Source organism: Macaca fascicularis, chromosome 12 (assembly GCF_037993035.2).
Source record: "Macaca fascicularis isolate 582-1 chromosome 12, T2T-MFA8v1.1".
NCBI lineage: Eukaryota > Metazoa > Chordata > Mammalia > Primates > Cercopithecidae > Macaca > Macaca fascicularis.
The window spans coordinates 83,968,784-83,988,651 of record NC_088386.1 but is presented as its reverse complement, the minus strand read 5'-3'; the positions used below and the strand labels follow the sequence as shown (position 1 = coordinate 83,988,651).

Below are 19,868 nucleotides of genomic sequence, written 5' to 3'. Positions count from 1 at the left end.
ATTAAAAATTTGTTTACACTTAAGTCTAGAAGCTACTAAACAACTACAGTCATAAGCATTTGGAGGCATTACTTGACTCATCAGGGGATTCCTTTAACCTGGAGATTTCTGCTAAGGCTTGGAGATTTATTTTTGGGCTCAAGCCAACGTCCCATTATAACACAACTGATCATTACATGGATTTAACCCTACCCTGGGTTAAGCCATATCATCTTAATGGAAGCCTGATAAAACACTGCTTAGGACTACAGCCTGTAAGGCAGGAATTACTTCTGGTTTTGTGTCAAGGTTAAAAGGAAGTTCCACTCTGTGATTTATCCAGATAGGTCCATTAAATCATGACTCTCCATAGAAACAGGCCATATTAAGTTCTGCTAAAGAATATGCTCAAAGCAGGAATGACCTCTATTCACATTTTCTGTTATGGCATTAAACTATAAATTCCAAAGAGCTTGAATAGTCCTCTTCCTATAACATCAGACACAGTGACACATTCAGTATATGCAAGAAATACTAGGGGTTATTGTTATTAATAAGGATTTGAATGAATGAGTATGAACACTTTAAGGAAGAGGGAATAAGACCAAAATACATCATTTTCTCTTCTCTTCTAAACTTCTACCCCTCTTTATGGACTTCTTTATAAATGCACTTGCATCTTTTTAATCTTAAATGAAATCTTATCTTCATCCTGCCCCTTTCCATTCACAGCTAGCCTTCTTGAAAGAGTGGTCCACAAACAATATTCACATTTCCTCATTTCATACATACGGGTGAAAACACAGCAACTTAGTTTATATTCACCACAAGCTAAAACTATTTTCAATAGGCAACAATAACCCTCAAACTCTCAATCCAATGATCATATTTAATCACTCCTTTACTTAACCTTTCAGCACTTGACCATGGTTATTATTTCTTTTTTAAAAAAATTGTTCCCCTATCTTCCTGGGTACATTCTATCCTGTTTCTCGTCCTCTGAGATAGCTGCCTATCATAGTCTCCTATGAAATGTAACAGCGACCTAAGGTATAGTGAAGCTTGTGAGAGGGATTTGAGAAAATCAGTAAAGTAAAAATGATCTTGAAAACCATTTGAAGTGTTCTGTTGTGACAGCAGGAGCAACTGGCAGATAGTGCAAAATGCTTAGGAGAGTGGTGTGATGCTAATGATTTAGGGAAATGGTCTTGCGTAACTGCATGGAGACGAGGGGGTCCATCTGCTTCACAGCTAGCTCTACAAACTGGTCATGAAAACAAAAAGGAAGACAATTTTTCAAAACCATACTTAGTTAGCAAAAAGTGAACCTTGGTCAGCGCCTAAAGTACATACTCTGAGGTTTTAAAGAAGGCAGATATTTATAAGCATTGCCCAGAGTTCTGGCATACAATTTACTACTCATGAAAATAAGATCCTAATTGTTTTAAAATAGCAAAGCTACACTTAAAAAAAAAAAAAAGTACATTGCAAGACATATCTATTTATTTCGAAAGATATATCTGTTCAAAGAATTTGATCTTAAACTAAATGTATGTATATGTACATAGTTCAACCATTGTGGAAGACAGTGTGGCGATTCCTCAAGGATCTAGAACTAGAAATATTTGACCCAGCCATCTCATTACTGGGGATATACCCAAAGGATTATAAATCATGCTGCTTTAAAGACACATGCACATGTATGTTTATTGCAACACTATTCACAATAGCAAAAACTTGGAACCAACCCAAATGCCCATCAATGATAGACTGGATTAAGAAAATGTGGCACATATACACCATGGAATACTATACAGCCATAAAAAAGGATGAGTTCATGTCCTTTGTAGGGACATGGATGAAGCTGGAAACCATCATTCTCAGCAAACTATCACAAGGACAGAAAACCAAACACCACATGTTCTCACTCATAGGTGGGAACTGAACAATGAGAACACTTGGACACAGAAAGGGGAACATCACACACCGGGGCCTGTCGTGGGGTGGGGGGAGTGGGGAGGGATAGTATTAGGAGATATATCAAATGTAAATGACGAGTTAATGGGTGCAGCACACCAACATGGCACATGTATACATATGTAACAAACCTGCACGTTGTACACATGTACCCTAGAACTTAAAGTATGATTTTTAAAAAGTACATTGCAAGACATAACTATTTATTTTGAAATATATATCTGTTCAAAGAATTTGATCTTAAACTAAATGTGTGTATATTTACACATATATGTGTGTATGTGTTTCTGTGTGTGCATATGTATGTGCATGTGTGTATTTGCAATGAGTACAGTTTTAAACAATCCAAGAGTGTCACATCTACAATCAGCCTGTGCTCAAGTGAGATGAGAATGGCCACCAAGGAAAAGACCACCCACGAATAGCCACACAACTGGATGACCCAGTGGTCACAGAAATGCTCTCTCATGTTCTGAAATCAATTCTGGAAATGTCTCTCCCGTCATCTTTCAGTCTGTGATACAAATGCCAGGAATTAATAATTTCTCAAGCCCACAAAACAAATACTCACCTTCTTATCATAAATCCCTCTACTATCTTGTCCTTAAAAGTTTGCTGAAATCTATTTGGTTCTGCAAATCTTTTCCCCTTGAATTTTATGTGAGCTTTTTGCAACACTTTTAAAGCACAATTAGAAGAACAGATGCCCTCAAAACAGAGTTCCACTTAACCAGCTCACCACTCACCAGGCTGAGTCTCTCCATTAAAGTGTCAGTCACACCTACTGGTGCCCATAGCTATCTGAACACTCATAGGTACTAGACTTTGCCCCATTTATATTCAAGCAGTGGTCTTCAACTAATTCTTCCACAGGCTTACTGTACTAAAAACAGTTGGCTGCGTAATAAGCATACATCGTCATTCCTTCTTTCTAATTCAATCACAATTTAATGAGGTATTTGCTCCCTACCGCCACATTATATATGTGCAAAACAGCTACAAAAGGTTGAGAGGGCCACGCGTAGCGGCTCACACCTGTAATCCTAGCACTTTGGGAGGCCGAGGCAGGGGCTCATTTGAGGTCGGTAGTTCGAGGCCAACCTGGCCAACATGGTGAAACCCCATCTCTACTAAAAGTACAAAAATTAGCCTGCGTGGTGGCACATGTCCGCAGTCCCAGCTATTTGGGAGGCTGACGCAGGAGAAGTGCTTAAACCTGGGAGGTGAAGGTTGCAGTGAGCCGAGATCACGCCACTATACTCCCTCCCCTCTGGGAGATAGAACGAGACTCCGTCTCAGAAATAAAAAAGTTGAGAGGAAATTATTAAAACATAGAAGAAATCTGTACTTAGATCACAGTATAGGTGTCCCTAAGTTTTCCCACCCTTTGAAGAAGTAATGAGATTATCTGTAATGGGTATTTGTCACATAAGGAAGTCTTTGTAGAACTCCAATCAGCAGAATCATATTCAAAGAAAAGCCTTAATTTACAAGAAAACTTTCACGGATTAATGCATCTGTGTAAGCTTTTAGTTAAAATAAAATAGTTTAAGTAGATACGCATCTTTTTGTTATTTGCTTTAAGGATCTTTTAGTATTACTTTATAAACTATAGTCATGATGCTATCAGATAAGAGGACGTCTGTTCTAACTGTACACTACTAGCTTTTATTCTTCAGTTAACATTGCCTCCCTAATGTGCCACTAAACTGCTTAAAAACAAACATTTTAATTTTGTGTCAAAAAAATGTATTGATTGCTTTAAATATGTATAGATCACCTATCCTTCTTGGCTTTCTTATTTTTATATCTAAAAGCACTTTCAAAATTTGCTGTCCACATTTCTTCATGAGTTATCCTCTCCAGGGCTCTTAACAATAAACAGGCTGTGGTCACCCTTCCATGCATTTTATTGTTTAGATTTTTTTTCCTATTCCACTCTGTAGAGGAACAGATCTTGCAAAATGCTGAGAATAACATCCAGGGTTTTTTTTATGTCAACTTTAGTGTGTCTTTGGCTTTTCTCTCTAAGGTGCTTCCAATTTTAGTCAATCATCAAATATTATTACATTTTCTTTGCCATGACAATCTTTTGAATTCATTATCTCTTCGTTAAATTTAGTAGTAGCATTTCATATCATGAAACATTCTATGTAACTGTTTTAGGACTGAAATACGTGTTACATTTTTACCATTTAGAGTCTCTTAAAAGAAATTTTAGATATCAAATTTTCAAGTGATAAGGAACTAAATGTACATCTGTAATAGTATATATCTTGGGGCTAACAGAAAGATACACAGCAGCATACATTTTTACTAAAGAAGTAGCCAAAAGAAAATGGAATTTAAGTCTAAAATCTTTGGAGGATAACTGTGGCATTAAGATAATGTACATACAATAACATTCTTCTATAAAACACACTTAAAACTAAATAATATGTGAATTGAGATTATCTCAAACCCAGATATTGTATTATATTCTCTCATCTGTTTCTTTAATACAAATGCTCAAAATAGTATGGTTTAAAAATAGTGGTCCCCAAAAGATATGTCCAAGTCCTAACCTCTGGCACCTGTGAATGTGACCTTATCTGGAAATAGACTCTTTGTAGATGTACTTCATAAGGTTAAACAAATTGAGATAAAATCATCCTGGATTTAGGGTAGCCCAAAATCCTCCTCAATTAGAAGAAATCCTCCTCAATTAGAAGAACAGATGCCCTCAAAACAGAGTTCCACTTAACCAGCTCACCACTCACCAGGTTGATTCTCTCCATTAAAGTGTCAGTCACACCTACTGGTGCCCATAGCTATCTGACATGAGGAAAGTCATGCGAAGGTATAGACAAAGATTAGAGTCACACAGCCACATGCCAAGGACTGCCAGTCACCACCAATGGCTAGGAGAGATTCATGAAACAGATTTTCCCTCAGAGCCTCCAGAAGAAACCAACCCTGCCAAACCAACCCAACCACTGATTTTGAACTTCCGGCCTCCAGAACTGTGAGAGAATAAATGTCTGTTGCTTTCAGCCAGCAAGTGTATGGTATTTGTTATAGCAGCTCTAGCCATTACTAACCCAACATTTAATTACTTACATGTATTGATATATTTTTGTTTATGTTCTTTCTACTTCTAAAAATGGACTTTCAGGACTGTTATAATAAAATCTCAAATATATCTGCTCATATAGCACACTAAAGGAGTGTATAGAAAGAGGTAAGAAAATAAAAAAAGTTAAGAATATAGACTGAAATAATTGCTGTAAAGAGCCCAATATGGTACAATACAAAGCACAAGTTGTAGAGTTAGACTAGCAATTTCTATTCTTAGCTCTATCACTTTTTTAGTTATATGACTTTAGGCAAAGTATTAACCTCTCTGAGCCGTAATTTCCTACCTTATCCATGTAATGAAAAAAAAAGCACTGTTTATTTATGTACTTTTGAGAAAGAAATGTGATAATTTATATTAAAAACTGTACATTTCTTGGCACATGGTAAACTCTGAATAAATGTTATCTGCTATTAGTTAGAATTAAGTTATCATAATGTTTTGTCTGAAAATCGATCCTTTATAGCAGATATAAATTCCCCTGAGACTCCCTGAGAAGCCAGTCTACTCTCCTTTCTCCAGTGACAGAAAAACTGATATTAAGTAAGATAGTATCAAGGATGTCCCCCAACAAAGAAACAGTTAAACAGTTATCCTCTATGATGATATAGTTTGGATGTTGTCCCATCTAAATCTCATATTGAATTATAATCCCCAATATTGGAGGTGGAGTCTTGTGGGAGGTGATTGGGTGACAGGAGAGGATTTCTCATGAATGGTTTAGCATCATCCCCTTGGCATTGTGCTGTCACGGTGAGTTTTCATAAGATTCGGCTGTTTAGAAGTGTGTGGCATCTTCCCACTCTCTCTCTCTTTGCTCCTGCTTTCACCATGTGATGTGCCTGCTCCTACTTCACCTTCTGCCATGAGTAAAAGCTCCCTGAGGCCTCTCCAGAAGCCAAGTAGATGCCAGTGATAGGAACAGGAGGCAAAGAAATCCTAGGCAGAAAAGGTCAAGGTCTCTGGTGAAGCCCCACCTCTCAAGCCTGGAACCACAGCCCAAAGTGAGAACATGCATTCCTGTTTTCCCATTCAAAAGTTGCCTTTTCCAAAACCACCCCTGACCTGCCCCATCCCCCATCCTGTACCCATAAAAACCCCAGGCTCCACTGGCAGAGAGCAGAGAAGAGGAGAAAAGAAGAAACAGCTGAATGTCGGAGAGAAGCAGTTTTATTTCAGAGGGATGGCTTGATGGCATGACTTCAGAGAAGAGTCCAGCCAGACACGATTGTACTTCAAGTGAAGAATACCTTCCCACTGCCCCCAACTTTCCAACTTCCCTTCCCACTGAGTGCCACTTCCATGGGCAATAAAGTCCTCTGCATTCACCACCCTGCAATTAGTTTGTGCGATCTGGTTTTTCCTGGATGCCAAAAAAGAGCTCCAGTGCCATGGGTGCTGATGCTAAAGGCTGTCATACTTACCCTCTGCCCTCACTGGTGGAAAGCAATCACCTCACACAAAAAGACAGAGGGCCCACTGAGATATTTAACACTTAAGCCATCTGTGACAGCAAAGCTAAAAGAGCATACTGTAACACATGCCCTCTGAGGCTTGAGGGGTCATGAGTACTCCCCAACCGATGCTGCCCTGCAGACCCACACAGAGTTTTGCTCCTGCTGGTACCCAGAAGTACTTGCCCCAACTCCTGCACCCACTCACCTGCATCTCCCCCTCCCACGAGGGGTTGAGAGCTGTGGGCTGAGTAAGCAAGGCACCCCTGTTGGTGAAGGGGTCAGGAAAAATTTCCTGTCTCACCAGTACCATATTTCCTGCATAGCCTGCAGAACCATTAGCCAATTAAACCTGTTTTATTTATAAACTACCCAGTCTCAGGTGTTTCTTTATAGCAATATGAAAATGACCTAACATAATCTATATTTAACTAAGTTCACTATTCCCTTCTCTAACACAGAAATTGAAGGGTCTCTTGCCCCAAGTTATGCTTGCTTTCATTCCACCATTTCCTAAGTGACCACCTCCTAAAGGTAGTCCATCCCCTCTCTCAGATTCCATGATCCTACATTATTTTAATACAAAAAACAATTATACAAATCTCTCTCATTCTTTTTTGGTTAATCAATATTGAGTGACACTTGCACAAAATCCTTTTTAATTAATACTCAACATGTGAACAGTACTTTCAAGTCCACACTGGAACACTAGAGCATTCATTTCCTGATAAAATCCTAATCCTATAAATGATTTCTATTTTACAAATAAGGACACTGAAGCTCAAAGAAGTGCAGTGAATTGCCTAGGTCCCAGGGTTACATTAGACTAACATAAAATGTTTTCTTTATAAGCTTTTATTACGTAGAAAATCAAATGTATCAAAAGATACGCAGATAGGAAAACATAGTAAACCTTCATGTACCCATCACCTAGATATGATGGTTATTTTGAAACCTTAGTTTAACAGGTTTAATTGGCTAATGGTTCTGCAGGCTATGCAGATAATATGGTATTCCCTTGCAAATGTTGAGGATTTAACTTCAATTTCTCAAAATTTCCCCAATGAGACAACAAACGTGCATTTCCAACCTTAGTTTTTGAGTAATGTATAATTAAAAATGTATATCATGTCTTAAAACAAAAGGGGGAAAACAAGACAGTCAGAAAAGATGTTCTAGGGTGAGAATTTTCCATCCAAAGCGTCTCTAAAACCCATCTAATGACAAAGAGAATATCCCTAGGTAATAACACTCGAGGGACTATAAAACTTGAAACACCAAAAACATACTGACAAAGCATGATCTAAACAGAAAGTTTCTGATAATTCACAAGCAAAGGCAAAGCCTAAATCTGCATAAGTCTAATGACAACATCTCACACAAAGAAATTTCAAGTCTAATAGCTGCTTTTAAACTGATATTCAAAGTGAGCTGCTTTTAAATGTGTATACTGGCATCATAGAAGACTAGCCTTTAAACAAGAAAAAATAAGAGTACCCCATGTCTCCTATTTGTAAAAATTAAGCAATTTTCATCAAGGTAAACAATAAGCTAACTATTTCCAGGAGTCAATCACCATTTTTACCTACAAAGGTGCTGGAAGATGGATTTTCTCTGCTAGTAGTCATCATAAAGAGCATTGTACCCAACATGTCAATAAAAAAGAAAAACAAACTTAACTACAATTATAAGAATAATTTCTAGGAAATAAAACTGGCAGTAGTTGGTGAAGATTCAGAACTTCCACAAAGAGTGGAAGGGTAGCCAAAGAGGTGAAAATGGAAAGTCATTTTAGAGAAGTAGCTACATTTTTAACAATTCTTCTGAGATTAGCCTGGCACTAGTACTGGACAGATGGGAGTGGTGAAAATTATAAACACATTTTCACCTTACTTTTGTACAGCTACTAAGAAACACGTAAATTTTAGAAGCCCTTTCTTAGATGCAATATAGCTGACTTCCTAAAATGCTGATTACATATTTTATTGAAAGTATTATTACTAAACAGATATCAAAAATTTCTCCAAGTGTAGGCATGGTGGCTCACACTTGTAATCCCAGCACTTTGGAAAGGCCGAGATGGGAGGGTTGCTTCAGTCTAGTAGTTCAAGACCAGCCGGGGCAACAGAGCAAGACCCTGTCACTACAAAAAACTTAGAAATTAGCTGGGTGTGGTGGGATGCACTTGTAGTACTGGTTACTTGGGAGGCTCTGCAGTGAGCTCTGGTCTCACCACAGCACTCCAGCCTGGGAGACAGAGTGAGACTCCGTCTCAAAGAAAAAAAAAAAAAATTGTTTTCCCCAAAAACAAATATATTCTTAAGATTGTGGTTAATAATTAAATATTTCAGCTGTACCAATGAGGGGTGATCTTAGTTAGAGAGGAATTGTTCATCAATGATATATCAATGATATATTGAGGAGCCTAATAAGATCTTATTAATCTAGAGGGAAGGTAGTATCTTTGTACAAGAACCTGCTCTTTAAATTAAAGGAAGCCAAAGAAAGAGGATTCCAGAAGGATATAACTAATTAGTCTTCCCTCCCATGAATGCAGAAAATAAAATAGCCCAAAATAATACGAAGAAGTTTATGAATACTAATTTTGAAAATACAAATATGGAAAACAGGACTTTGAAATAAGCATAGTTTACATCTCCAGGTCATTTTTGTTCAGAAATTAGCCCAAGAATTTAGAATTGGAATTAATCTCATGGATCTAGCACTTCTTGGACACAGACAGGAAATCTCCCTGTCCCTTCCTTTCAAGTTCAAGGCTTTGGCACAGAGTTCTTACTTGCAAACAGTGTAAATGAACCCTAGTTAATTTAAGTAAAAAAGAAATGTATGGAAGGATATTAGAGACTCATAGAAATTCCAAGGTGGCCAGAGAACCAGGCTATGCAGTCAGAAATAGACTGATATAACAATATAAAGCTGGTTCTGTGAGCTAAGCACGACTACCATCACCAGGCACACTTACTGAAGTCTACTTTGCTAACCAGGATCTGGGTACCATACACTACATTATAAGCTCTACTATGGCTTTCCCTGGTAACAAAGTGTAGTTTCCACCATCATCACCAGATTTATTCCATGGGCCTTGTTTCTTGTCACTAATTCCCAGTTAAAAGTGTTAGGTACCTTTTTGTAGCTGACTGACAAAGCCTGGGTCATATGCCTGTGTTCTAGATGCAAAAGAGGTTGGAGGACGGGGCGCAGTGGCTCACATCTGTAATCCCAGCATTGTGGGAGGCCAAGGTGGGTGGATCTCTTGAGGTCAGGATTTCACAACCAACCTGGCCAACATGATGAAACCCCATCTCTACTAAAAATACAAAAACCAGCTGGGCGTGATTGTGCATGCCTGTAATCCCAGCTACTCGGGAGGATGAGAAAGGAGAATCACCTGAACCCGGGAGGCAGAGGTTGCAGTGAGCCAAGATCTTACCATTGCACTCCAGCCTAGATGACAGAACAAGACTTTGGAAAGAAAAAAATATATATTTTATATATATTATATATAGTTATATTTATAAATTTATGTATTTATTTATAAATTTATATTTTTATAAATTTTATATTTTTATATAAATTTATAAATAAATATATATATATATATTTATAGGAGAAGCAAGTTTCTGGCTTCTATTCTGGGAAACTACTCACAAGAAGATTTTCTAAAACCATGAAAGGTATCACAGAGTTGGAGGGAAGTATCAAAGGTGTCAAAGGTAACAAAGGCATCAAAGATATGAAAAAATTATCATGGATTGCCCTAGAGTATCTGCACACTGGTGTTTGAGAAACAGCCTGAAACCGTTGATTTTAAGTCCATGATCTAGACCTGCCAACTTCTCACCTTGTCTCCTGCCACTTTTCCCACCAGCTAAACTGGTCTTTTAGTGGTCCTCTTACTTTTATAGCCTTAGAATTTCTGCCCTTCAGCCTCCTTCGGCCTTCAAATCTACATGCCCAAATATATTCATGCTAACTATTGCTTTGTTCTCAGATATCAAATGTTATTTCTTCAGGGAAGACTTTCCAGACCACCTCATCCATGGATGTCTCCCAACACATTCCAGGACACTCCAGCCACATTCTTCTTTATTTTTCTGTTTATCTGCTTAATGATGCTAATCACTGCATGACTTTATTTAGTATGTTTATCTTCAGCCTGATATGCCATAATGAAAGCTCTGTGAGATTAGGGATCTTGTCTGTCTTTTTTGATGCTATATCTTCAGCACCTAGAATAGTGTCTGGCTCATAGCAGCCTTTCAAATATATGTTGCATAAGAATAAATCCATGATATAGTTCAATAGACCCATTTTACAAACATGTAGACTGAGAAAGAGAGGCTCAGTGATTTGTATATAATCACACAGTAAATTAGTGATCAAAGGGCAAGTTCTTGATTCCCAACTATGCAATCTCCTGGAAGAGACAAATATAAGAAGTTTCAGCTGCTTCTTAAAGAAAGGCAGCAGGGCAGAGCAGAAAGGACACTGACTAGGGAAAAAGCATGCATTTTATAATTATACATTTCTAAGTCCAAATCTGTATCCCCAAGTCTAATATAAACTGCTTAGGATTTTTCAAAGAATTAAATATAATCATATATGTAGAGAGCACTTTATAACACAACATGCATAGGTACTTCATAATTGGAAGGTATACAATTATTATTAATTTATGAACAATGATATCCATATATGAGTTCATATTCTCTTAATAATATGCTAAGGGAGACATATCTGTAACATAATCTAAATCAGAAGGCCCTGATGTATAAAATGAGAGTGTTCCCACTTTCACACAACTAAAATTCTGCTTTATGCCAGGCATGTGTTACAAACAAGTTGAAGTCTCTGAGTTTCTTGCAAGCTCCTAATGCTAACAGCATCTCAATCTTTAATTGCCATCTCCAAAGATTATCTTGTTACTATAAACTAAGGGCAAAAATAGGCTTTTGCTGTCACTTCTTTCATTTATTTCTAAGCATTTTTTGCATCAAATCCTATGCAAAGTACTACAGACACGGAAGTCATTGAAAATAGCCCTTGCCTTCAAGGTACTTATTCGTTAATGAGAGAAACAGACAAAAAGAAAATTAGCAGCAATGTGATGTATACAGGATGCCACAGGGATCCAAAAGAATGGTACCCAATCCAGACTGCAAATAATTAGCAAGGGCTTTTTAGAAGTGATTCTGAGCAGAAAAATCTAGCTGTAGGGTGAGGATAAGGTAACCAGGATTATAAAGGGTCAGATATGCTCAGAAGTTCTTTGTAAATGCAAAGAAAACATCTGAAAGGGCCCAGTAGAGAATTTAAGCATGGCATATCCAAGGAACTGATGAATCAAGAGAGAAAAGGGTCACAACAGTCACAAGAAGAGAGAATTAATCAAAAAAGGCTCTTCCCCTCCCGCCAAGAGTGTTAATGTTATGAATAATTAATTTACTCTGCTTTCCCCAGAAAAGAGAAACAAACTCTTCCATTAATTATTTTATTACCTTTCTAGTCTGGCACTAATCTTCAATTTTTGGTTAGAGTTTATGATATATCAAAAATATACACATATGTATTAAACATTACATTTTCATCAAAGCACAGGCTCGTGTTCCTTTTTAAATTTCTTTCATATCAGCAATTTTTCTTTTAAAAATTGTTCCTTTTATCTTTCTCTGTGCCTGAAATGCCTTCAAGTTACCTTCCTTTGGCAATTTTCTCTAATTCCTCCAAGCAGAGTCTTTCATTCCTCCTATACCATGACAGTACTTTTTGCACTATTTCCATCACAACTTGTAGCAAATTGCCTTTTAATAAGTTTCTCTCTTGCTAGACAGAGTTTCTGGAGGAAAGGTATTGACCTCTCTATCCCAAATGTGATCTTTTATTCCCCTAATAAACAATTTTAATTTTATAATAGCTTTGGAATTACAGAAAAGTTACAAAGGCAATACAAATAGTTGCCTAGAGATCTGTTTACAATTTGGATTTTGATATAGTCGGTTACAGAGAGTCCTAATACTCTGGATTTCTACCTGATACAAATGCTGCTGAGCGAGGGACCATGATTTGATAAGGTATGAGTCTCAGACACATCAGGACTAGATTTGTCAATCCTAGCTGCAAATGGGAATCAACCTGAGAAGGCTTCCTTTGTTTTAAAACTCTCATACGTGGACCACAGCCCCAGAGATTTTAATCAAATTTATCTGCTATAGACCCAGAAATCTGAATTTTAAAAAAGCTTTTCAGGTGGTTTCAATTTGTAGCCAGAGTTGAGAACCACTTGTCCTAAATTGTTAGACATCCATATCCCAGCAGGCTCTCCATTTCCTCCTTTGTAAAACAGAAATAATTATAAGTATCTGATAAGGTATTACTGGAACTAAGTGACATAGTGAAAGTAAGGCACTAAATGCAGTGCCTGTTATATTCTAGAATGCTTACCAATGTTATTAATTGCAAATTAACTTTTTTCGTAAATTCTGACAGGCAAAAGAACATGTAATTCTACATTTCTTCTCAATAAACTTTTGAGAACACTCTTCCAAAGTTACCTTCTGGGAGTTAGACTGCTCTTGGGACCCCAGCTGTCAGAAGAACATTTAAAAAGGGCAAGGAGTTCAGTGTTGGGGTGGAGTCACTACAGAAATTCCCTAGTCTTTAGGGAATGTGGTCTAAGAACCCTTTGATTAATTCAGCAGGCCCTGCAGCTGAGCCTGGAGTGCAGGGAGTCCCTGCCTATGTGGGACAGAAACAGCTTTGTATGGTCTCAGTCCAAAGGGTGGCTAGTTGGGTCTAAGCTGCTTATTATAGAACAATGAGTGATCACATCCGAACTGCAGCTGGTCTTAAGGAGAGATCTCAGAGAATCATATGGTTTCAAACTGCTGTTCATAGGCTTGAGGGCAAAGCACCTAACAAAATTAGGAGTGGTAGTATTGTCATTAAAATTCAAGTAAGAGAACACTAGTAATTGTAAAATTACATGTCTTCTAAACTGGCTTTTCTTAACATACAACTCCTTCTTCAACCCTAAGGAGTACAACACGAACTCTACTTTTAACAGACACTGGAAGTTCAAGTTATCCTTTATTTTCCTTAAGCTAAGATTAATAGTTTCTTGGGGTGATTAGAAAAGAGAAGATAAAGTTTACAGATTAAGAGATGCCATACATAATTACTATCTACTTTGAGTTAGAAACAAAACACACAAAGAGAATTAATCCTGGCTTGCCTAAACCAATTGCCTCTTACTTAGTAAGAGATATCTGTCCAAAATATTGTCACCTGCTTGAATATCTGGAATAATATTTTTGACCCCCTTAATAACGCTTGCCTCTAAACGCTTCTTAGTATTAGAATAGTCTTCTAATCTGTCTTTCTATCTCTAGCCATCCCCTTCCTTCCACATTTTTTTTTTTCAGACAAGATCTCTCCCTGTCACCCATATTGAAGTGCAGTGGCACGATCTTGGCTCACTGTAAGCCTCAGACTCCTGGGTTTAAGCAATGCTCCCACCTCAGCCTCCCTAGTAGCTGGGGCTGCAGGCACACACCACCATGTCCCGCTAATGTTTTTATTTTTTGTAGAAATGAGGTCTCACTATATTGCCTAGGCTGGTCTGGAACTCCTGGGCTCAGGCAATCCTCCAGCCATGTCCTCCCAAGGTGCTGGGATTTTAGGCATGAGCCACCGCACCCAGTCTATACCTGCCATACTGCTGCCACAATACAAAAGCTGACCAAGTTACCTATCCAAGCTTTTTTGAATGGTATGAAGTTACCGTAAAATTGGGCTCCTGCTTATCCGCCCAAGGTTACCTCATGAAATTCTCTATGGCCATGCAGTGCTCTAAGTGTATCAAATTACTCACAGTTCTGAATTTATAACACACTAGGTCACATTTCTGTAGCTTTGCATAGGGACTCTCAAAGAAAAAGTCCCCCATCTGGTTGGATAAGACTGATCCTCACTTTCAAGATTCCCCTCATTCAGCCACTCTTCAGTGAAACCACCCCAGAGCTTCCCAGGCATAGACAGCACATCTGTTATTTATGCCACCTTTGCTTCCTCTGCTATAGTAAGAATTAGGTATACAGGGTTTGCTTTCTGGCTCTCATGATTGGAACAGATCCTGGAACATAAGTGTTAAAAGAATAAATGAGATTTGGCACGATGGCTCACGCCTGTAACCCCAGCACTTTGGGAGGCCGAGGCGGGCATCACTTAAGGTCAGGAGTTCAGGACCAGCCTGGTCAACATGGCGAAACCTTGTCTCTGCTAAAAATACAAAAATTAGCCAGGTGTGGTGGCACGTGCCTATAGTCCCAGCTACTCAGGAGGTTGAGGCAGGATAATGGCTTGAACCTGGGAGGTGGAGGTTGCAGTGAGCCAAGATTGTGCCGCTGCACTCCAGCCTGGATGGCAGAGCAAAACTGTCTCAAAAAAAAAAAAAGAGAAGAATAAATAAATGACCGATGGAATGGCCTTGTACTGAATAACGAGATGACGATTAATGCTATCATCATCCTCCCTTAGAGAATATTGGAAGAGTCAGAATTTTGTACCCAAGGACCCTTACTCTAATGTACCCTGCAAACACTCAGTATCGATAGGAATGTTGCCATATGAGCTACATCTCTGTCTTCCTTGCAAATCTCTACCTTCTACAAAATCATCTTTATGATAAGTAGTGGGGAGATAAATTACTCATTAAATTTTCATTTTGATAACAAATACATATTCATTATAGAAACAAGATATGAAGATAAGTAAAAATATAAGTTGCCCATTAAATATTTTAATGATAAAAGTTATCATTGTAATAATCGTAAAAATCATTATTGTTACATTAGAAACGTAAAAATAAGTAAAAGTATAATTTGTCCATTTTCCCAACAATCAGAAATAATCAAGCATTGATAACATTTTGGGGATATCCTCCTAAATGGATTTTTTAAATACATAAATGTCATTACATACCAAAATTGAATCATATTATACAAACTATTCTATAACAGAATTTTCCAATCAAAATTATGTGTTGAGTTATAATAACAATCTAAATTTATAATCAAATCAAATGTTTGCTAAAAATGTAAATTTGCTGAACTCCATCCCTGATCTATTGAAATAATCTTTGGATATGGAGTTCTGGAATATTCAACATAATGCTCTAAGTGATTCTTATGTATAGTAAACTTAGAGCCACTAACCACAGATAGTGTTTTCAAATCACTACAGTAAAATGGCCAAAAAGTAGGGGTTTGAAAGATATTTATTTTGGCTGCACAAAAGAAAACATAAAAGCTATTACAAAATGGAATGGGTTACCATCCCAGTTGATGAGCCCCTGGCACTCTGCAAATAGATTTTGAATAACTAGTGTCAGGGATGTGGTGTTCATTCTGTATCAGGAAAGAGGTTGAAACAGATTATTTCTAAGGCTTGTCTCAACTGTAAGATCCTAAGACTCTATAATTAAAGAATGTGAAGGCTAAATTATACTTCAGAGAAAAAAGAAAAAGAAAACAAAAAGAATAGTTACCTGGGAAGACAGTTGTGAAACTAGAGGGACATGTTTTGTAGGGAGTGCTTTAGTCATAAAGCAGCTCTCAAATCTAACAAAAACTTGGTACATAATTAATTGAAACTTTTTTTCCTACACAAGATTAAGACCATTTAATTGGTGATCTTGTGGGTTCAAAACATATTCTTGGTAGCACTAAGAACAAGTAAAAGCTAAAGGCTCTGGTTGAAACAGAGTGAAGGACCCAGGCATCTTTGGCGCACCTGGACCCATTGTGACCATCCTGGAGGCTGAGAGAGAGACATCTATGGAACTGTGGAAACACCAGTAATCCAACTGAACCTTTTCATTTTCAAACAAAGAACACGAAGCCCAGAGAATTTCAGTATTATAAATTCACATGGCTTGTTGGTGACAAAATATTCTAGAAATCCACACTTCTGACTCCTAGTCTACTGTTTTTGGTAATAAAGATTTCTTTACTATTGCAAATTGCCTTTTATTCAAAATACTAAAAGTTAGACATAAATCACAGAATGCCCAAGTGTTTAAAATTTTTTACATATAAAGATGCCATAGTGTAAACAAAGGGCTTAAAATAATCACATTTTAAAAGCAGACTGACATTTCAAGGATAGCTGCAATAACACTCCTTATGTTCTCCTCTCAGAGTTGTAATTTAATTCTGTTTGGCAGGAAAATCAGTGATTACTCTCACTTTCTGACATTGAAAAGTGCCCACCAAAAAGACAAATAATATTTTCAAACATAGTTCTTGTGTTATACATACTTTATATGTCTACCTGAGTTGACGTAGACATGTCAGTATTTTACGGTTATACCTATTTACAGGTACTTAGGTAGTATGCTTGCTAATTATAAAATAGATAAGTTTATTTTTATAAAATACATACCTAACCTTAAGAATGTTTTTAAATGCTGACTGGAATGACCCAACCACCATATATTTACAGTGAAAATTATATTTACAAATATCCAACTAAATACTTTGAGAATCAACAGCCTAGGTAATTTCAGTAAGTTTCATAACTTTAAATACCATCTATATGTTGATGACTTCTCAATCTGTATTTCTAGCTTACACATTTCCCATGAACTGCCTAAATATATCTACTTTGGCACATCTCAAACTTAACAGGTACAAAATCAAATTTCTGATCTTTCTCCCTAAACTCTTCCTCCAATGACTACTCTCCTATCAGAAAAGACAGATCCATCCACCCAGCTGCTAAACTTGGCATAATTCTAGATTCCCCTCTTAATATTCTACATCCATCAGCAAATCCTGTCCTCGTCTTGCCAAAATACATCACAAACCCCAATGCTTCTCACTATCTTTGCTGCTACAATCACCATCGCCTTTCTCAACAGACTCCTAACTGGCCTCCCTGCTTCCATCTTTGTCCCCATAGAGATTATTCTCCAAATAGTAGCAAAAGTGACACATTATAAGCTTATCATCACCTCCACTAATTTCTAATCTCATTCTGAGTACATGCTCTATAAAGGCACTCTGTGATCTTCCCATCTCATTCTACTACCTCTCTGACTTAATTTCCTACTTCTCTTCCATTTAATTCATTTCAGTCACACAGTCCACCTCATTGTCAATCCAACATTCCAAAAATAAAGCCACTGTTTTTCTGCACAGACGGTTCTTTTCCCCTCACATCTCCATGGCTTTTTTCTTCACCTCCTTCACATGTCACTGATAATGTCAAACCTATTCCTAGACTACCTTTCCTAGACTAGCATCTGAATCAGTCAGGATCCCAAGAAATGGGTGCTTTATTAAATTCAGACAAACAGTACAGTTGAATAAAGAACTGTTTACAAGGGTACAAGAGGGATGTAATAAAACCAGAAGGTAAAATACAGAACCATTGGCATGGTAATAATAGCGCTATTGCCTCCTCCAGCCTGAAGGAAGAAGAAGAAGATAAGCTAATAGAAACTAAAAAAAAAACAGTCCAACAGAGAGGGTTGCCTTGAGAAAAATACTGATGATTGAAGGAGGGAAGCAGGCAGCCTGAGACTACCTGTGAAAAAGAAGCTGAGAGAATAAAATACAGTGAGAATAAATACAGAGAATAAATGCACTGCAGGTCCCAAGACCCTTTTGTATTGCAAGTGATTTATGAGTTGATTCATGATGTTTGATCCGTATCATAGATGCTTCTGATTTTTAAAAAGTGGAAAAGAAGTTATGTTTATATGTTATATTCCAAAAGGCAAGATAGTATTAAGTGTTTAAATATTCATCCTGTATGGCCATATTCATCATGAATAAATCAAGTAAGGCCTATCATAGGACACTTCATCCCCCTAGCAATAGTTTATTAAAGAAACGCTCTTTAGGGGACATTGGCCGGGCGCAGTAGCTCACGCCTGTAATCCCAGCACTTTGGGAGGCCGAGGCGGGCCCATCACGAGGTCAGGAGATCGAGATCATCCTAGCTAACACGGTGAAACCCCGTCTCTACTAAAAATACAAAAAAAACACAACAAAAAACATTCAGCCAGGCATGGTGGCGGGTGCCTGTAGTCCTAGCTACTCAGGGGGATAAGGCAGCAGAATGGCGTGAACCCGGGAGGTGGCGGAGCCTGCAGTGAGCAAAGATCGTGCCATTGCACTCCAGCCTGGGTGACAGAGCGAGACTCCGTCTCCAAAAAAAAAAAAAAAAGAAAGAAAGAAAGAAAGAAACAGACATTAGGAGAACCTGCGATTCCTTGATTTTGTAAATTATTTGTGACATTTAGGAACTCATTGTATGCAGTAATCAGAAAAACATTACTTCTTCTTTTACAGCTTCTCAGACTCCCCAAAGCTGATACAATTAAAGGAAAAGATAAAAACCACAGGGCAGAAGAGCAAACATCTGTTTTACTTGTGAAAACTGAGGAATTTATGTTGGAGGACAACGAATTGGCAAGCAATATGTTTTTGGTGATTCTAGTAGCACCTCCTAGGCCACCTCAGTTGGCGAGGCAAAATAGCAACCAAGATATTATGGCATTAAGAGAAACAGAAGTAGAAAAACACTAGAAGATATCCCTAGAAAAGGTCTTCGCCACCCATTCCTAGTTTCATTAAGAGACAAATCTCATTTATTGATGATCCCTGTCTGTCTTCATTTTCCTGAAAGGGGAGATAGGAATAAACGAGGTTGAGAGAAGATAGAGAGAAATGGGAAATAGAAAGATTAAGTTGCTATAAGGTTTCTGAAATGTGCTCTAAACCCTAGAAATATAACCTCATAGGAGTCTTACAATGTATTTTCATCCTACTACACTCCCTGTCCTGTGAAAGGTAATCAGATACGTTGTTGTGATTGCTCTCCAATTCTGGATCAAAGTGGTGGTGATGGTGGTGTTTCCTCTCTCTCCAAATGCTTTTGGTGCCAGATGCTCTCAGACACATACATATTACATATTACAAAATGACCTCTTGGTATGTACTTTTACTCATCACTCTGGGCATGTAGGATCATTTGGAAGCAGTGGGAGAAGGAGGAAGATTCCTGGGAGACATTTCTTTACCAGAACAGCAGAAATAACTTCATTATACACTGAACTAATTTTGAGCCACATAAATATTAGGTTGGCCATATGAATTTGTCAATGCTCCATCATTTTCAACCTCAAAAAATAACAGTTTCATATGGCTCACACCAAAATATTCCACTAAGTGCAAAACAAATGTATCTTTAACTCAGCATCCCATTAGCCAGAATTCAAAATTGTCCATGCCCACTCTAACACCATTTTGCACTAA

The 19,868-nt window shown here is 37.7% G+C and overlaps 1 protein-coding gene across 17 annotated transcripts in view; it reads right to left on the bottom strand.

Moving 5' to 3' along the window:
• The window catches only part of GULP1 (GULP PTB domain containing engulfment adaptor 1), a 306,186-nt gene that overhangs the window by 248,782 nt on the left and 37,536 nt on the right, over positions 1-19,868 (bottom strand). The gene's annotated exons all lie outside the window — the stretch shown is intronic.